General features: G+C 36.2%; 1 protein-coding gene across 1 annotated transcript in view; it reads left to right on the top strand.

Moving 5' to 3' along the window:
• The first annotated feature begins 1,081 nt into the window (after positions 1 to 1,081).
• The window catches only part of DLC1 (DLC1 Rho GTPase activating protein), a 271,064-nt gene continuing 261,040 nt past the window's right edge, over positions 1,082 to 11,105 (top strand). The window contains exon 1 of the mRNA XM_075026589.1: positions 1,082 to 1,096. The gene's annotated coding sequence lies outside the window, so the exon portion shown is untranslated. The remainder of the gene's footprint in view (positions 1,097 to 11,105) is intronic.

Below are 11,105 nucleotides of genomic sequence, written 5' to 3'. Positions count from 1 at the left end.
GTATCAAAGTCCTATTTTTAACTTGCTGCTTTTGTATTGTTTTTAGATCTAGACATAAATTTTGCTTTGTTTTGCTTTTCATCTGTAAATGAGATAAGGGAAGTGCTGGATGATTTAATAAAGGCTGATATGCTCACTTAGTCTTGTAATGGGGTTTTATGACTATCTTACAGCTCCACTAAAGTGGTTGGTTGAATACTGGGACACTTCTTCACCCTTTGTCACATTCACTGCCATAAACTTGCCAGATATGTCTCCTTTTCATCTGACGCATCAATTTGCTCTTATATTTGTTGTCTATTATTTTAAGTGACCACACATACTCTCCAAGGTTTTTTTGCTCATAAATCTTAATAATAATCACTATAAACATCACCGCTCTTTGTCAGAGAGCTTGTAGGAAGCTATTTTTGACATTATTGGGTTAACATATTACAGAGCTTCTTCATTAGGTCTGTGCTGCCACTGTACAGGGGAAATTAGTGATTGCCAGTGGGACAGATGTGCATCTGCTTTTTATGCACCTTATCGTGTGTAGGATTAAGAAACACTTAAATAATTATTTTTTTTTAGGTAAGGATTGTCATGCTTGACTTTGAGTTTCTGCTTCTCAGATTAAATGGTTAGAATCACTAATAGACCCAGCCATGCTATTTTGCCACACCCTTATAGACTAAATAAGCAATTTTCTCATATTTACCTTTTGTGACTCTTCTTTTTGATATATGTAAAGTGTATGTATGTACACATACATGCACACACTTTCCCTGTAAATCGTACTGCAGCTTTCAGCCTATTTGTTAAAGCTTTAGCATATAGGAAATATTTGAATCCACATCACTGTATGTATGTACACATACTTACTCCTTGTGTCTTAACCTAATCATCCAAAAGCTTGTGACAGTAAATGTAGAGTGGTTTCCTTGTCTGCAGCAGCATTCTTTGAAAGGGAAGATTCCCTGGTGAATTCATTATTGCACAGAAGTCCCACCCCCATGAAACTGCTGTAGACACATAACAGGATTACTGCTCAAGAGTTTACTACGATGCAAGTAAAATTGTTCCAGTCGTTAAGAAGCAAGCATCTTTGGCTAAGGTAGGAGAATGCTCTCTTTTATAGAACTCATGACAAAATAAGGAAGCATTTCTAATTTATTTTCTGTAAATAAAAATCCTTTAGATACTGCATTATCAGCTCAATTTATATGGAAAAAAAAAACAAACAGTGATCTTTTAAATACTCTAAACCTGGCTCTCTAAAAATATCTTGTTTAGGGTTAGTGTATTCCCATTCCACCAGCCAGTAGATGTGAAGATTGTTTTACTGTTTGGAGAGGAAATATAGTTCAAAAACATTTAAAAATAGTGAGGGAGGGGTTTTGTATTTAACAGATTAAATTACTTATGATTTTGAGAGATTATATTTAGGATTTCTTTGTTGCTGAACATTGTTTTCTTGTATCTTGTAATTTCATAGCAGCAAGGAAATGACAAATTTAGTTTCAAAATATTGTTGTATGTTATATCTTGAAAAAGGATACATATTTTGTCTCTGATTCAGTGTTTTGGTAATAGTAATCTGTTATAGAAAGGGTTTGATATGAATCTTCTAACTTTCTTAATTAGCTACTGTGTCAAATGTATTCATGTAATTCTAGGAAAACAAATTAGCTGGATCTAATAAACTAATGGCATAGAAGTGCTCTCAAAATGTAGAACTGCCTAATCGATGTGCTGACAAATGAAATGATCTGTGGCCTTCAAGGTTAGGAGTTAATTGAATGAATGGACAGTATTTTATTTTTTTTTTTAAACAGCTGCTCATATATTCCTAATGGAGAGCTTGGTTTTATTCTTCCTTAAAGTAATTGCACATTCATCCGTAATTGAAATTCCCTGGTTTTACCCAGCAAGTTGCTTTTAGGCAGGGCAGGGGTCTTTGACATTTATGCTTTGGAGATTTAAGTTGTCAATATGATGTATAGAGCACCTACTTGTAACTATAAGTGACTAAAAATCATTTTAACCTACACTTAAAATGTTCCTCTACTCTCAGATTGTAAAAGCTCGCTTGAGTGAGTGCTGGGAAATATCTCAATTTATGAAATATATTCCATGTTTCAGATACTGTTTGCTTTCCATATTACTGTATGAGGAAATATAACAGAGTTTAATTTTGTTGGAGAAGTAGATTTTTATTTATTTGTATAACCAGCTACATACAGAATAAATAACTTCATTGATAGCTAGTTCAAGAAGATTATATAATGAGATCTAGAATCTTACTAAAGTCCTAGTCTGAATCCTAGTAAGTTCTTTTAGTAAGATTCAGACATCAGAAATGTCTTAACAGTTATTAATGTTCAAGGGATAATCCATGTCTCCAAAAAGTTAGGATAGCCAGCTGCTTTTCCTGCCCTTCCTCCAACAGCTCCATCTCTGGGGGACGCAGTAATCAGAATTAACTTCATTTTTGACTGTTAACCCTACACACCCACTTGTGCTTGGTGGGAGCCTGTATCTGTCAGTCAGTTCTGGCTCTGAGCAACCCGATCTAGTTGAAGATGTTCCTGCTCATTGCAGGGAGGTTGGACTAGATGATCTTTAAAGGTCCCTTCCAATCCAAACTGTTCTATGATTCTATGTTTTCTCATTGCTCTTTCAAACAGCAGCCATCCTGAAAGTCTGGATTTAACATCTTCTAACACTGGGGAAAGGAGGAAAACAAAGATTCAGAAAAAATACTGTTCATCTGCAGAAGCATAAATGGAGTCAGTAACTCATGTTCAAACAGGGTCACAATCAGGACTCAGTAAAATGCAAAATTAAACCAACAAGAGATAGCAAGGAACTGTCTGCTGCCAGTGGCCCATCCACCTGTCTGTTATGACAAGCTGGATAGGAGTCTGGTGTGAGGGAATGGCATCATCCTGTGCTTTACCTCAGGGGCGGCTGATGAACTGTAGTAGTAGATGATGTCATGGTCAGGTGTGAAGCTGTGTCCAAAATGTGGGATACGATTTTAATACAGAGATATCCGAATGACTCTTTGAAGTTGGGGAGGAAAGAAGGTGTCTCAGTGGCAACCATGTACCGCCAAAATTACTGCCACTGGATGGCTGAGCCACCCTAGTTTCACCCTTCAAACCTAGGACCTTTTCTGGATTGACCTAAACACGTTGTGGTTCAGTGTATGCAGTGGCATAAGAACGTGTGCCAAATAGCCTGACAGGCAGATTGGCTTTGCTGCCTGTGGTTTTGGGGGTTCAATTATGTTAAATCCAGTAAACAATAGTTCATCCATATCACTGCACTTACTGATAGTTTAGTATACTATAGCTATTTATAAAATAAACAATTTGCTTTATCATTTGAAACTTTAAACAGGAAATAAAGTCTTGATAAGGAACTAGAAACTGTTTCTCTCTCAACACCCAAGTTCATTTCAGAACATCACTAGCAGGACATGAATATTGGAGGTGTACAAATTTTAGACAAACAACTTGATTTTACTATTGCAGGATCAAGCTCTTGCCTCCCGTACCCTTGAGCAGGGGCTTATTACATTTCAGCTACTTGGTTTCAGGGAGGTACCGGGCAGTGCAGCAGTATGAACAGTGTTCTCCACTGGTACCTGATACTAACAAAGCTGTCCCTGAGAATATGCAAGCAAGTAGTTCTTTTGTTTCTTGATTTACATAGAGTTTGGACATATTCAACACTGATAGGACTGCCTGCTAGCCTTAGCAGGCTTTATTCCACAATCATGCTTTGTCTGTTGCTGAAATAATTTTATTTTTCCTATAGGCTTTGGACCTCTGTTTTCCCCCACAGATCCTGTAACTCATTTCATTGTACTCCAGTGGTTAACACATCTATGAATTGAGCAGGTTCACTCCATTCCCATTCCTGTAGCTTGGAAAAAAGCTTTGGGAATGGTATCTCAGAACTGTGCAGTGAAATAAAGTCTGTTTCCTTGGAAACTTGACAATGAACAATAACCTGTCCTTTGGTTTTCACACGTGAATGTCATCCATATATAAAATGTGTGAAAAGTTTCCACATTATTTGCTTTATTCTCTTCTTTTTTTCCACTATTGCCCCTCTGAAACAAAGCAGAAAACACACAACTGTCTTGTACGCTTTGGACTAGAGGTGGCTTTCCAGAGTAAGGAACAAAAGGAGGAAAAAAAAAAACCAAAGAGCCTTCCTCTGCCTAAAACTTGTATCCATAAAGAGTTATCCCACATACTTTTTTTTTTTCTTTTTGTAAGAAAAGGAGCTTCTACAACTTTCTGTATCCTTCACTCTGACCAAAGGCAATCTCACTGTATAGTGAAAAGAAAACTTCCATACCTTAGAAATTCGTGGAGGTTTGCAAAACACAACATATTGTGTAGGGAGAGAGGGAGGGAGAAATCATTCCACCCTTCTCATGCCTGGCAAGGAAAGAACCTGTGTTACCACTTTTATTCACTCCAGAGTGAAATGTTAACCTGCCCCTACTACAAAAGTTTTACAGTGGGTAAAGTATAAGTTTGTTAAAAGTGATGTCTCCATGAAGAAATCGCCTTCAGCAATCCATTCTATTGCACTTTTAATACTAAATAATAATAATAATAAACCAGTGCACTACATAGTGAAGTTTGGAGGGGAGAATGGAGAGAGCTGGTTTCTTTTTTGGGTTTTTTGGTTTGGTTTTTTGTGTTTTTTTTTAAATTCACAGTCCAATAAAAAGCTGCTTCAGCTATGTTTTCAGAAGGTAAGATGAGAATTAGTAGCAGAAATGTTGACATACTGTTGGTAATATTATCTTCCTAAGCACCTCATCTACTTTTTCATCACACAAGCAGGTTTGAGCTCTTAAAATTCCTGCATGCTGGGTTTCTCAAACAAGTCCATGCTGATTGTGGTAAAATTGCCACACAGGCAAGGCTTGGAGCATGATGGAGTGATATTTTTTTCTCCAGTTCTGTCTCTACTTAGATCTGGTGAAAGCAGAAAAAATGTTTACAGGAATACAGACTTTACTGATAATCTAGTGTAACTTGTGTGCAGAGCCTTGAGGGCAAGCAGTCTTCATAGAATATACTGGCAGTATCTTCTTAATAATTCACCTATTATCCGCTCATACCAAAACAGCTAGTAGATGATGGCTAATAAGGCTGTTAACTTGCTGGCTTTGATAAAGGCACCTCTGAATAAATGGGGGAATTCTCATGCTGATACTTGGCTTTACAAATGCTTGCTGCAGACCACCAGGAAAAAAACCCAAACCCTTTGTTATGCTGAATATTCTGAGTTCAGTTTATATTTCCAAAATTACTACATGATCCTTTCCCAGGAGTGAATTGTACAGAAATTAAGATGCCTACTAGAAAGAAACCTTTTTGGAGCATCTTCTTGCTCCATCTTGTTGGTTTCCATCTTATTTCTGTCCTTCACTTGATTTATCTTTAGGGAGAAAATAATGCAATTGTAAATGTTAAAGCCAAAATTATTTGTTAATGCAGTGATTGGTCTGGAAATCTTCAGTCATCCAGTAGCTAATGGTAAGTAGGTGTGCACAAGCTGCATTTGCTGTCACTTGTTTCAGTGTGGGGCATTTTTTTTCCCATGCCTGGTTGTCTCTTAAGCATTTGAAACAGGTGACCTTTGAAATGCAATGGTTGTTCTCACAGAGGAAACCACCCCATAATGCCAAGATTAGTAGCTGTGTAGAAGAAAGAGCATGGAATAGTAGTATCGCATAGAGCTAAAGTGTATTTTGGGGAATCCTCCTCTTTTGACAGTAGAAATTTGGACTAGAAATAGAAGTGAGATGTTCCTGTAGTTGAATACTGCACATAGAGCCATAACAGGGAAGGAGGCAGCAGAAGAAAGAAAACAAATGGCTCTTGTCCAAATTTCCTCCTTCACACCTACTGTCTATACAGCAGGCACCTCCTTCCACTCTACTAGCTTTGTTCTGGCATAAGCTAATTTCATATTGATTAGTTTGAAGTTATAATAATGAAGTATTTATCTTTTAAGTAAATCTTCTTGTGTGGTGAAACCATTGATAGAGTATAAATATGCACGTATGTATCAAGAGACTGTATGTGCTACTAGAGGTCTAACAATTACAATCAAAGAAAATCTGTTCTTGGCTAGAGATGGGAAGACTTAGTTTTTTGTTATATACAGATATATATTCACCAAAAATCAAATGAATGGGGAAGTTTACAAGATTTCAAATTTGTTTTCTTAATAATCACCTGTAAGCTAATGAACTACGTGCATGCCAAACTTTATGTATGGTTGTGTATTATATAGGTGTATAAATTAGTGTGCTTTGTCAGATGTAGAACAAATTGTGTGCTGTTTAAAGCACACATAAATATACAAACATATTTAGATTTCTAGTTTGTTTTCACAATGCAAACATTAGCATAGCAAAGTATGAAACTATGAATTCAGAAATCCATACATATATTTCCATAGAAAATTCTGGGATTAACTTCTGTTACATATAAGACAATTCTGATGCATGGTTTATACAAGGTGAGACTCACTCTTTAGTCTTTTGAAATGCAATACTGTTCATGTACCGCTTAAGTAAGATGTGCTTTTGAAAGGACGTTTAGACAATGTATCACAATCTGTATTGATGCATGCAAGAACAATGAGGTAGCTATTCATTATCCATGTAATAATGCATTTAATGTACTTGTACAGGTTTTATTTGCTTTACATATAGCTTCCCTGTGGTCCTGTCCTGTCAAAAGACTTCTATTCTAACAGTTTTAGCAATCAGTTTTACAGAACTGGTCTGGATAATACATCTGCAGTGTGAATTCTATTTAGACTCCCCTAACGCTACTGAAAGTTACCCAGCTTTATTTGACCTTATATTCTCTTAATTGAGAGCTCTATTGATATCAGCAGGTCACACAAGTGTAATTATGTATATCTTGCTAGAAAGTGGTGTAAACTAGGGTAATACTTTTAGCCAGCTCTCTGATACACTGAGTTTGTGCTTTGACTTTATACCAGTGAAACAGCTTGATCTCAGGCATATACTGGGAGGTACCAAGGGTATCCTGCCCGACCAGAAGGACTGCTGCTCCAGAAGGGACAAAATTAATCTTGTGTAGAGTTTCAGAAACCTTCTGGCATCTAGAAGAGTAGTAGAAGCCTAGGTGTAAGTAACTGAATCTCAAGCTTCTTTATCCAGAGATTTTCAGTAAATGAACACACTTGCCAGCACAGCTGCTTTGTTCATAAATCTAGTCTGAAGTGTCTCTGTGCCTCAGCCTCGCTTTCCTATTTTACCTTGGGCTTTTTAAAGGGAAGCCTCCACAAGTACCAGTAATGTAAACATGACTTACACACTCTCGATTCCCTCTATAACAGCTGTTGACAACAGAACAGCCTTGAATGCTTTAGAGGTTATAGCTTTGTATAAGATTAAGAGTTGGTGGTTTGAAGCTATTAAATATAATACTATAATTTGCTGGATTTCATGCAGTTGACAGTCATGTTACTTATGAGTTCTACTGAAGATACAATTAATGGATTTTAAGTCTGGCAGAGCTGCAGTGCACTATGGGCTTACTGCTGGCACTTCCTTATGATGACATTTCATTACTCAAGTCTTCCCTCAAAGTTTTTCTGTTCACTCACCTTGGTTCTAGACTTTGATCAGGCTGAGGGGATGATCCTTTGGACAGGTTGCTGTCAAATGTGATGAAGGCATTTCCTGCCTTTGGTTAGAAAATACTCTGGGTAGACTGTCAGCTCTTGCTGCTTTTATTTTCTCTCTGTCTCACTGGGTGGGATTTGAGTGCTCTACCCAGGTTACCACTCACAGGCAAGAGAGGCACTCAGATTGTGGTATTTGTAAACTGGACTACTAACTAGCACTGATCTACACTTCTATAGTGCCTTGGGCTGAGAAAGACATATGGCTATCAACTTCTTAAAAAAATAAATTAATAAAAATAAAAGTCAAAAATAAAAATAAAGTCAAAAGCTGATTCCAGCCTTTATGAGTAGGAGGGCAGCTATAGTGTTCTTGAACTAGGACATCTAGAGCATGTGCGGACATTGATCAAGATACTGTAAAGCAAAATGGTTGGGAGAAACTTCTATAGTTATTTTCTTAAATGCTATCTTATTCTGACAATCTGAGTTGTCTTTGTCAAGGATGGGAAAAGAATTGTGAGGAGAGTAAGAAGAATTATTTTGATTCTTGAAATAAATTAGGAAGAAAAATAATATACCATTAAGGTACTAGGTGCATCTTTTTTTAAGTTCCCCTTGATGTCAAGACACAGATCTGTTACTTTGACACAAAAGAGAAGCATTTTCTTTCTTTCTCATGCCAAGAGTCATCAAGTAAATCCCTGTCAGGTGAATCTAATGTTTGCAGAAAAGTTGTTCCTGTAAGAAGCATCCAATTAGCCTACTTATGTCACTTTAGTACTCTGTGCTTTAGTGTTCTCTGACTATAGATTAGTTTCTGTGCTCTAATTCCTGCTATTAATATTCACCCACCATAAGCTTGCTTTGCTATGCATTATTTATCAAGTTTAAAAAGTGTTATAGCAAGTTTTAACTAGGAAGCAGGCAAAAATGTTGTCCAAAAAGTGCTTTTAACCTAAACAGCTCACACACTGAAGAAGAAATGTGAAAAATGCTATTAAAAATAAGGCAACTTGACAGATACTAGTGTCATGTTGCTTGCTTGCTTTTTTTGCCTGTCTGTATAGCCAGCTGTTTCTTTAAATGTTAAGAATGGAACTAAGTTTCTATAGACTTCAGTTTGGAAAATTGGAAAAAACCCTCAGAGTATACCAAAGAGATTCTTTGCTATTAGAAAGGGAATCAAGCAACTAAGTTAAAGGGACTCTTATGGATACTTCTAGAGTTTGTTGGGCAGAATACAATCGGATCCTCTAACTGTTGAATGTAAATCACTAATGCAAATCTATTAGATAGTCTATGCTATTATTTGCTAAATAGTATTCGTAGTTTTGATAATATACCTGAAATTCTTTTTATAACAAAAAGAAATTTTAGAAACTTTTATTTTTATGAAGGGCATTTGGATTCAGTAAAGGAACAGAGGTATGCAGAATCCTTTTTGGGAATATAAGCTTTTACAAGGGCATTGGATCATGCTAGTCACTAATTTTGGAAAGAACCCATGAAAAATGTGTTCAGTGTGTTCTGGAGCTTGTTTAAACTCAGAACTTAATATAATAATCATGAAAACACAAGGAAACAAGCATGGGACTTACACTCTTATGAATATAGTGTGACTGCTGTGGGAAAGGCGACAGCCACCTTCTGAAAACAGGATAGAAGCCTGGGGACAGTCAGTTAAGTGAAAGTTTAAGATAAATAAATTGCTGCCTTCATGAATGTGATTTAAAAGGTATCTATTTCTCTGAGTATTCAACTAAAAGTGAACAGGAATACCACTGGGTTTGTTGCATCAAGTACCCATTATATATCAAGATAAGAGCAAGCTAGCTGTGTGAATGTGTGAAAGCAGTTCTTTAGAAGAGTAGTTTGAATAAATTCTTATTCATATTTAGATGAGTGATATGGCTATACATATGAATACATACATTCAAGTACAGACTCAAAAAGATGTAACCTGCAGGTATCTGGGTAGAATTCAAGATCTTATGTTAACTATCTAGAGAAAGGGATATTTAAAACATTTGAGAAAGGAATTCATTCAGAAGGAGCTGCCAAAGCTGTGTTTAAGCTATAACTGGTGATTGTATAAAGTTATCCTTCCTAAAGAATAGCCTAATGATTATAGCACTAAAGTAAGGAATTGGGTATTTGTGTTATGTTTGGTCCTCTCTCTCATTTCAGGCAGAAGAATCTTAAATATCAACAACAGTTATAGTTCTTAGTACCCCTCAGTACTTACATTTTTTTCGTGAGTTACATGGTTATTCATTCTATTGATCAGGGACCCTATTGAAGGTTTAACCTCTACCTGTATATTCTTCATGTTCAAATCTCCATCAAAAAGGAAGGGGTTTGAGCTGAAGGTACTGTGGGAAGCTGAACCCACGGTAGCTCTGATTTTAATATATTCGCTTTGACTGAAAAATATTTTTGTCATTCAGAATATCTGGCATTTGGGATTTGAGGGAAAATATGTGATTTGGAGAAAGTGAATAAAGCTTTCTGCTCGTTAGTTAAACTTTAAACTCATATAGGAATATCTTAGAGCTGATGTAATGCATGAGTTGAGGGAAATTATAAATTGCTGGAGGATGTTGTCATAGTCTTATGCACACTTGTGGTTTAGAATACATCTAATGTTGACTTTGTAAAGCCAGTTGGTTTCTGAGTCACTTTTAAGCCACTTCATAATCATATGGAAGTGAATTTGAATTGTATTGATTGATTTCTCTGCTTTCTTTAGCAAATAAGTTATTTACTGCTACAGATTATGACATAATATGTAGTCCCCAAACTTCTAATTTCAAATTTATAAAATTAGAAAGGTTGGATTTCTATGTATTTGATAGTCAAATACCCTCCAAATAAAGTAAGACGTAATGATGATATACAACCACACCTTTAAACCAATCAAGGAATTAAAAAGTTCATGTTATTTCATTTACAAAGATGCAAGTTTTGTGCAGAAACCCACTTTATTCTACTTCCACCATGAAACAGCTGCTTTAAAGGCATGTGAAGCTTCTCTCAATACAGTATTTAATGCTTCAGGTGTTCAAAATCCAAAGTTTTTAAAGATCTAGATATGTAATGATGGAGCACAAATGAAAGCAAACTGCTGATGCCTGGAATGAAAGGCTTTGTGCTTCCCCTGTGTCCTGCAGTGCACCATGTAAATCATTCACTTTCCAAGCATTAACCTAAGATGGTTTTGGTAAAATATATCCTCTTACTATGTTTTTATTTATTTTAAACTAAAACGGCCAAAACACACTTTGTTTTCCCTGCAACACTGCCTTAACTAATGCTAATGCTAGAATTAAAATGGGCAGAGGGACTCTGTGCCTGGACTGTGCTCTGTGAGTCCTACTGGCTGAACCTATTTTATTTCCAAGGTATATCTATAATTCTTC

The sequence above is a fragment of the Buteo buteo genome, chromosome 1 (assembly GCF_964188355.1).
Source record: "Buteo buteo chromosome 1, bButBut1.hap1.1, whole genome shotgun sequence".
In the NCBI taxonomy this organism is placed as follows: Eukaryota; Metazoa; Chordata; class Aves; order Accipitriformes; family Accipitridae; genus Buteo; species Buteo buteo.
Note: the sequence above shows the minus strand (reverse complement) of the source record. Positions and strands in the feature narration are given on the sequence as shown.